We start from the raw sequence: 8,007 nt of genomic DNA on the forward strand, positions 1-8,007 counted from the left end.
TTGTTCTTGCTTCACCAGGTAAAGAGGTCGTCGTGGTGGTGGTCGTGGTGGTGGTGGTCGTGGTGGTCGTGGTGGTGATGGTGGTGGTCGTGGTGGTGTGGTGGTGGTGGTCGTGGTGGTGGCGGTGGTCGTGGTGGTCGTCGTCGTGGTGGTGGTCGTGGTGGTGGTCGTGTTGGTGGTCATGGTGGTGGTGGTGGTGGTCGTGGTGGTGGTGGTCGTGGTGGTGGTCGTGGTGGTGGTGGTCGTGGTGGTGGTGGTGGTGGTCGTGGTGGTGGTGGTGGTCGTGGTGGTGGTGGTGGTGGTGGTCGTGGTGGTGGTGGTCGTGGTGGTGGTGGTCGTGGTGGTGGTCGTGGTGGTGGTGGTGGTCGTGGTGATGGTGGTTTACTTGAACTCTCTCACGACTCTCCGTCTAGACGTGTGCCACGTGCACTCCGTCACGAGTGGCGATCCTAAACACAATGCTCCATACGGTCAGCTCTCACTGCGTGTCAAGGCCATTCTTCAGGGATGTGTGGACGATTATATGAATTATTGTTGTTTTAATTAATTACGTGTTGTTTAGTTCTTCTGTAACTATGACAATCCACGCGTGTAACCACATCGTGGCTTGTGTGTTGCTGTGAAGGACGAGGCAGCAGCAGCAGCAGGGGCCGCGCTGCTGCTGCTGCTGCAGAGACACCCGCAACTCAACACTCGCTCGTCAAACGCCCCGTGGCCTTGAAAGGAAAATTATATATTTATATATATGTCTCTCTATATAAAACTATATATAACTATATATATACAACTATATATAACAGGCGACGTTTCAGACAATGGCTCCTCTTCATTACACGGTGTGGGGTAGGTGGGTGAGTGGATGGGTCGGTAGGTGGGTGAGTAAGTATGTTGGTAGGTGGGTGTGTTGGTGGGTGGGTGAGTAGGTGGGTGAGTAAGTGTGGTGTGTGTGTGTTGGTAGGTGTGTGGGTGTATTGGTGTGTGTGTGTTGGTGGGTGGGGGTGTGTTGGTGTGTGTGTGTTGGTGTGCGTGTGTTGGTGTGTGTGTGTATTGGCGTGTGTGTGTGTTGGTGTGTGTGTGTGTTGGTGTGTGTTGGTGTGTGTGTGTGTGTGTTGGTGTGCGTGTGTTGGTGTGCGTGTGTGTGTATTGGCGTGTGTGTGTGTTGGTGTGTGTGTGTTGGTGGGGGTGTGTGTGTTGGTGTGTGTGTATTGGTGTGTGTGTGTGTTGGTGTGTGTGTGTTGGTGTGTGAGTGTATTGGTGTGTGTGTTGGTGGGTGGGGGTGTGTTGGTGTGTGTGTGTTGGTGTGTGTTGGTGTGTGTATTGGTGTGTGTGTGTGTTGGTGTGTGTGTTGGTGTGCGTGTGTGTGTGTTGGTGTGTGTGTTGGTGTGTGTGTTGGTGTGCGTCTGTGTGTTGGTGTGTGTACGTTTCACAATGAGAAAGCGGCTGGACACTCTCCCGCCTGAAATGTCACGACGTTTGCCACCTCGAACTTTAATTCCGTAATTTATGAATCCACCTCCTCCTCGACCAAGACTGCCACCACGACCACTACCACCCTTCACCTCACACCCATTCGCTCCTCCTACCCGCGCCGTGGCTTCTCATTTACACACGTCCACCTCTCCGTGTCCACCTTTCCGTGTCCACCTCTCATTGTCCACCTCTCCGTGTACACCTCTCATTGTCCACCTCTCCGTGTCCACCTCTCCGTGTCCACCTCTCCGCGTCCACCTCTCATTGTCCACCTCTCATTGGCCACCTCTCCGTGTCCACCTCTCCGTGTCCACCTCTCCGCGTCCACCTCTCGGCGTGTCGCGGCGTGGAGCGGGCGTGAGGACATTGCTTGACAAGAAAAGGCTATTCAGCCCATTCATCTCGCGTCTCAGTTCATCAATGAGTAGACTCGCATTGCCTTTCACGCGAGTGGGGCTGCCACAGAAAGAAAAGAAAATAAAAGACCTTGCCCCACATCCTGTAAGAACATTCTGCAGCACACATCGCACGGTGTTTTATTCTTCTTCAGATAGGATTCTATTCCGCGAGGTTCCCCCACCCCCCCCTCCCAATGAATTGATCAATGTTGCTGTACCCCGTGACACACACAACCTACATCAGAGACACACGGGGCGTAAGACATCACCGCATGTACGCGCATCTCTCCTCATTCAATTACTCTGCACTCAATTGAATCGACATGCCAATGACAATTACTTCTCACTGATTATTAAAATAATATAGATGGATAAATGTTTTGTAACCACGGCCCCTCGATACAAATTTGTATCGCCACCATCATCATAATGATGATTCACTGTTTCGCATCATGATGATTCACTGTTTCTCATCATGATGATTCACTGTTTCTCCTGCCCACCTCCAGTGCCCTTCATCTGTAGGCGCGCCATTAACAAAGGGGGAACTTTGAGACGTGAACACGAGAACCACACCGCGAGGAAGTCGCTTGCAGACCAAGTGGCTGCGTGAGAACCACCCACCCCGCTGTCGCCGTGCCACGGCACCGCGTGATGATGGTCTGTGGCACCTTGACGAGATCCGCAGCGTGGCGTGGTTCCTTTGTGTCGATCACGTTGTGGTGTGATCTCGTGGTAGGCCATCGCATGAATGTCATGATCCGGGGCAGGAGGGAGGGGGCGGGTGAAGGAGAGAGGCAGAAGCGGATGGGGAGGAAGGGTAGGCGGAGAGGTAGGGAGGGAAGAGTAGGCAGAGGATGAGGAAGTAGGAGGTAATGCCCACGCGAGTCCCAGGGTAGGGGCTGAGTGTAAGCCGCGGCGCTGCTTAACGACGTGAGGATGAGCTGTCGGTAATGAGTCTAAGCAGCGCTCTTATCGTCGTTGTTGTTGACATGCCGGTAGGGATGGGAGCACCCTCTGGCACCGCGTCCCGCACCCAACATTCCGGCCCCTTGAAGGCCCACAACCCACGGCGTGTCGCGCTACGGGAGGCCCTCTGGCCATACTTCCCCACGCCGGGCAGTTGACGGAGTCCGGGACCGGCTCCGACATCGCTCGTCACCGATGCGGGCCGCTTATAGCCGGGAATCGGTGCCGAGATGATGTGGGGGGTGGGGAGGAGGAGGGGGGGGCATTCCGGTCAATTTGGGTTCATCGGCACTGACCACGGCGCGAGCCGCGCCTCGTGCCCGCTGTGGCGGAGACCTCAGGGGTGGGGTATTTAACTCCGCGCGTTCTCGACTTAATGTGCGTACGCCCGCTGGTGATATTAATTTGACAGTTTGACCATCGCCAGTTCATTATTCCTTGCCCCCGTGAGTGAATAAACACACATCAGCAGCAATGGCAACAGCAGTAACAACAATATCAACAAGCAGCAGCAGCAACATCATCGTCGAGTGATGTTTAAATGAAATCGCCGTCATCACGGTCGTGATGGTAATTAGTCTCATCGTGACTGTCAAAGCGTCATCGTCGTGAGCAACGTCGTCATCACTATCGTAGGCGGTAGTTATTGAAGTGACATGCAGAAGACTTTTGCTGTTTTCTTCCTGGATTTTTCTGTTGCGTGTCGTCACTTTAACATGTTTCTTGTTCATGTTTTAGTTTGTTGTGGTTGCACCCGAGTCAAGAGCCGCATGGCTCACGGGGCTATACTGTACCTCATAAATGAAACTGAAAACTGAAAACATCGATCGCCACCAGCCTGGAGGTGACGTGATCAACATCTGTGTGGAGGCCCCGGCACAGACGGCAGCTGGCGCCTTTTGAAGTTGGCGCCCGGAGGCTGCGAAGTCGCCCGCCGGTCTCGTTGGGGCCTCCTCCTCCTCCTCGTCGTGTCGCGTCCTGAGCCTCACACTCATCTTGGCGTCGTTCGCCTTCAACGTTGAAGATTTCTCGCATCAAATAGCAGCAGCGGCGGTACCATCGCTTCTTGAGGGCCATCGTCCGGATCGTCGCCTATTTTATGTTTTCTCACTTTAAGCGCGCGCAGTTGTTTGTGTTCAGATCAATTTTGATTTGAAGCTTTCGTGACTGCAGGAATCCAAACTTTTTGATTCTTTTGGTAAAGTCACGTGGGTAGAAATAAAATAAAAGAAATCACGACGTTTCGATCGCAACAAAATGCTGAATTTGGCCAACTTTACCATTTTTTTTCTGTGGTTGTCCCACCTGATGAAGGTTGCTTGTGTTGCGATCGAAACGTCGCGATTTATTTGATTTCTACCGACGCGACTTTACCGAACGAACCACAGAGTAGTGTTCAGATTAATCATTATTGTTATGACTGTGTTCGGGGCAGCGAAATCTCTTGTGAAATTGGCAATGATTGGCATATATAATGGGGTTAGCGCTCTGCTTGTGCACTGCCCACACACGCCACGCGTTCTCGATGCGCCACCGCCAACGAAGTGGTGATAGTTGTTCGCATGGACTGGGCTCCGGCCATTGTAATGTGGAATGTCCACCTGCTGACTAAGTTGACCGCGGTCACGTTGCTCGTTGGAGGAGGGCGACGCTCACGACTCGCATTTGACGCAAAAATCATCAAGCCCGCGACTCTGTGAGCCAGCGGCAGCAGAAGAAGCAGCAGAAGCAGCAGCAGCCGAAGCAGCAGCAGCCGAAGCAGCAGCAGCAGCAGTCGTAGCAAAAGCAGCAGCAGCAGCAGAAGCAGCAGCAGCAGAAGCAGCAGCAGCAGAAGCAGCAGCAGCGGCAGCAGCAGCAGAAGCAGCAGCAGCAGAAGCAGCAGCAGAAGCAGCAGCAGCGGCAGCAGAAGCAGAAGCAGCAGCAGCAGAAGCAGCAGCAGAAGCAGCAGCAGCGGCAGCAGCAGCGGCAGCAGAAGCAGCAGCAGCAGAAGCAGCAGCAGCAGAAGCAGAAGCAGCAGCAGCAGAAGCAGCAGCGGCAGCAGAAGCAGCAGCAGCAGAAGCAGAAGCAGCAGCAGCAGAAGCAGCAGCAGCAGAAGCAGCAGCAGCAGCAGCAGCAGAAGCAGCAGCAGCAGCAGTCGTAGCAGAAGCAGCAGCAGCAGAAGCAGCAGAAGCAGCAGAAGCAGCAGCAGAAGCAGCAGCAGAAGCAGCAGTAGCAGCAGCAGCAGAAGCAGCAGCAGAAGCAGCAGCAGCAGAAGCGGCGCCCTGATGTTGTCCCCAATCTCGCGGGCGAGCGGAGAGTGACTCGGAACGAGGTCGTGACGCTCTATGAGGCACGGGGTGTGGACGTCGGGCAGAGCGGCACTCGTTTGGGGGTCAGCGCGGAGTTCCACGTGGCCCGAGTCGCGCGCTCACACGAAGCAGTTCAACACAACTCTCGGTACACAGCGAACCGAGTAATTCGCCTCGCGTGGAGTGTGACGCTAAAGCCAACGGAGAGTTGGAGAAGACTTATTAATTGTCACAAACGCGTAAAGATAGTGCGCCAAACAACGCCGTGTCAACGGACACCAAAACACAACACTCGCCACGTACGTCAATCTGCCAAGGGAGAGAACTAGATACAACAGGTGACGTTTCGGACATTGGACCGTCTTCACGCTGTTGAGTGTTTTCTTGTTCTGCGCTTCTGCCAACGTAATTCAACGAACAGGACCGTGTCATGCAGTGCTCATCATCACCATCATCGCCCTCCGTGAACGATCCACTGCTGGATGAAAACCTCACCAAGCCGTCGCCAGACGCAAACAATCCATTGCCACGCGATCTCTGATTTTTGTCGCTCCATCTCTTTGTCTGACCCCCCCCGCCACCGTTCAGCTTTGATGAGCTGCGATGCGACGCTTCAAGCCACGATGCGTCCTCGCCAGAGCCCCGAGACGATGCCACGGTGTGTGAAGCTGCGGTCTCTGATCCGCGTGCCCCTCTCGCAGTCTCCCAGTGTCGCGAACATCGCCAAGGACGCAGCAGCAGCAGCTCCCACGGCCTCATCCCTTGTGCGCGCGTCTGACTGCGCTGCTGCTGTTGCTGCTGATCACGATCACGACGAGTGTTTGACTGCGGAGCAGCGTGCCGCTTGTTATTAACGCAGCGCTTGAACGTGAAACACAAGGCAACTGATATATACACACACACACACATATGTACGATTGTTATTAAGTGTTTCTTTTTAGCGTTGGTTCGTTTAATTTCATGGACATTAAGCCCGTTATAAGTCCCACTTTCAACAAGTACTGTATATGTATACGCATTGAGTCGGTCCATGATGATGGACTTAGCCCGACCAGCCATCACCAATCCACTGCTGGATGAAAGCCACCTCCTCGCGGTGCTTGCAATACAACGAGCGCGCTGCCCACACCACGATCCTGCCGCTCCGTCTCCGCGGGGTTGGTGCCCCGGAGCGCGTCCCCTGCCCAGGGCGCCACTCCACTCGGTCGCTCTTCTCAGAGCGCCGCTGCTGCCATGGTGCCCCCCCCCCCCCCCCCCACTGCTCGCGATGTGGGGGAGCCTCTTGCTCAACTCCGCTCTCGGGCAACGTAAACGGCTCGCCGTGACGGCGGTAGACGGCAGGCGCCACCTTCTTTCTGCTCAGAATCGGGATCGTTATTTAGACCTGGAGGAATCCGATGAGCTGTGAAGCTCTTTGCTCACAGGTGGCACTCGACACGGCGCACACATCGCCCGTAAGAGGCAGCGGGAGCGGTGGCGCAGGTGGTTAGCGCACTGCGCCGTGAGCTCCGGCGACCTGAGTGTGACTCCCGCTCGCGGATGTCTGACCGGTCCACGTGACCCCAACACTCTTCACCAACCCCGCACTGACACCAGCGTGGTGAAGTATGGTCAAACAACGCCACGCGACCGATACGACACTGGGGGAGGTGATCATCCAGTAGTGGATTGACAAAGGGGTTTTTGTCGGTTTTCGTGCGATGTACACACACACACACGTTCCACTACGATGATTATTATGATACGATACGCACTCCGTTAAGAAAACGTTGAGATCACAGTTGCGTATGAGCACGCGTGTCACACGGACCGCCATACAAACGTGAGCGCCGTTGTGAAGAACCTGAAGCCACGACACCACGAATACTCAAGGCGATCCCTCGCTTTCGCATCTCGAAGAATCGACAGTAGTTTTACTTTAGATATTATCTATCGATCTATCTACAATTGGGCTTGTACAGGAGGTACATTTGCAGCAGCATCATCATCATGAGCCCCATCAGCACGATCCGTCCGGTGCCGTGCGCGGCTTCCCAAGCGGCCCCGAGGGACTTTCACCTCCAACGACAAAAACACCACGAGCAGAGGGGGGGGGGGGAGATGAAAACACCCCATCCGGGATTAGATAAATAAATAACGAAGGAGCAGAGGAATAAAAGGGCAGGCGCTGAATGATGTTGAGGGGAGAGAGAGAGAGGATGCGGGTGCGGTGTGCGTGCGTGTAATTGACTCTGGAGATTCGCCCTGATTGGGTTCGAGGTGTGGGCTGGAGGAGGAGGAGGAAGGGGAGGGGAGGGGGTGGCGCGTGGATGTTCGGGGTGACGAGGAGAGGGGAACGGTGGGGGAACGGTGGGTGGACGGGCAGGGTGGGTGGGTGGACGGGCAGGGTGGGTGGACGGGCAGGGTGGGTGGGTGGGTAGACGGGCACGGTGGGTGGACGGCCAGGGTGGGTGGGTGGGTGGGTGGACGGGCAGGGTGGGTGGGTAGTGGGTGGGTGGTGGGTGGATGTGTGGGAGGTGGTTGCTGGACCATCTGAAGGCTTTCCCAACTCCAAACACCCCCCTCCATTCCCACCTCCCTCTCCCGCCCCTCTCCCGCCCCTCTCTCGCTCTCTCTCTCTCACTCTTTAGCCCAGACACGGACTCGTCATCTTCTTTAGAAACTCATTAAAGAACATCACGCGAGCACGCCTGTCACTGCGTGACAACTCCATTCCAATCTCCGACCACGTCTCCCTTCAATAGAGATACAGAGAGAGAGACGCCCTCTTATCAACATCATCATCAACATCATCATCATCATCTGTGCCGCGTGACGGTTAAGCGACGGCACGCCAGGTATGTCCGCTCTTGAATCATTAATCAACTAATTGCGCGCGGACT

Source organism: Lethenteron reissneri, chromosome 38 (genome assembly GCF_015708825.2).
Source record: "Lethenteron reissneri isolate LAM-NWPU_2019-01 chromosome 38, ASM1570882v1, whole genome shotgun sequence".
In the NCBI taxonomy this organism is placed as follows: domain Eukaryota; kingdom Metazoa; phylum Chordata; class Hyperoartia; order Petromyzontiformes; family Petromyzontidae; genus Lethenteron; species Lethenteron reissneri.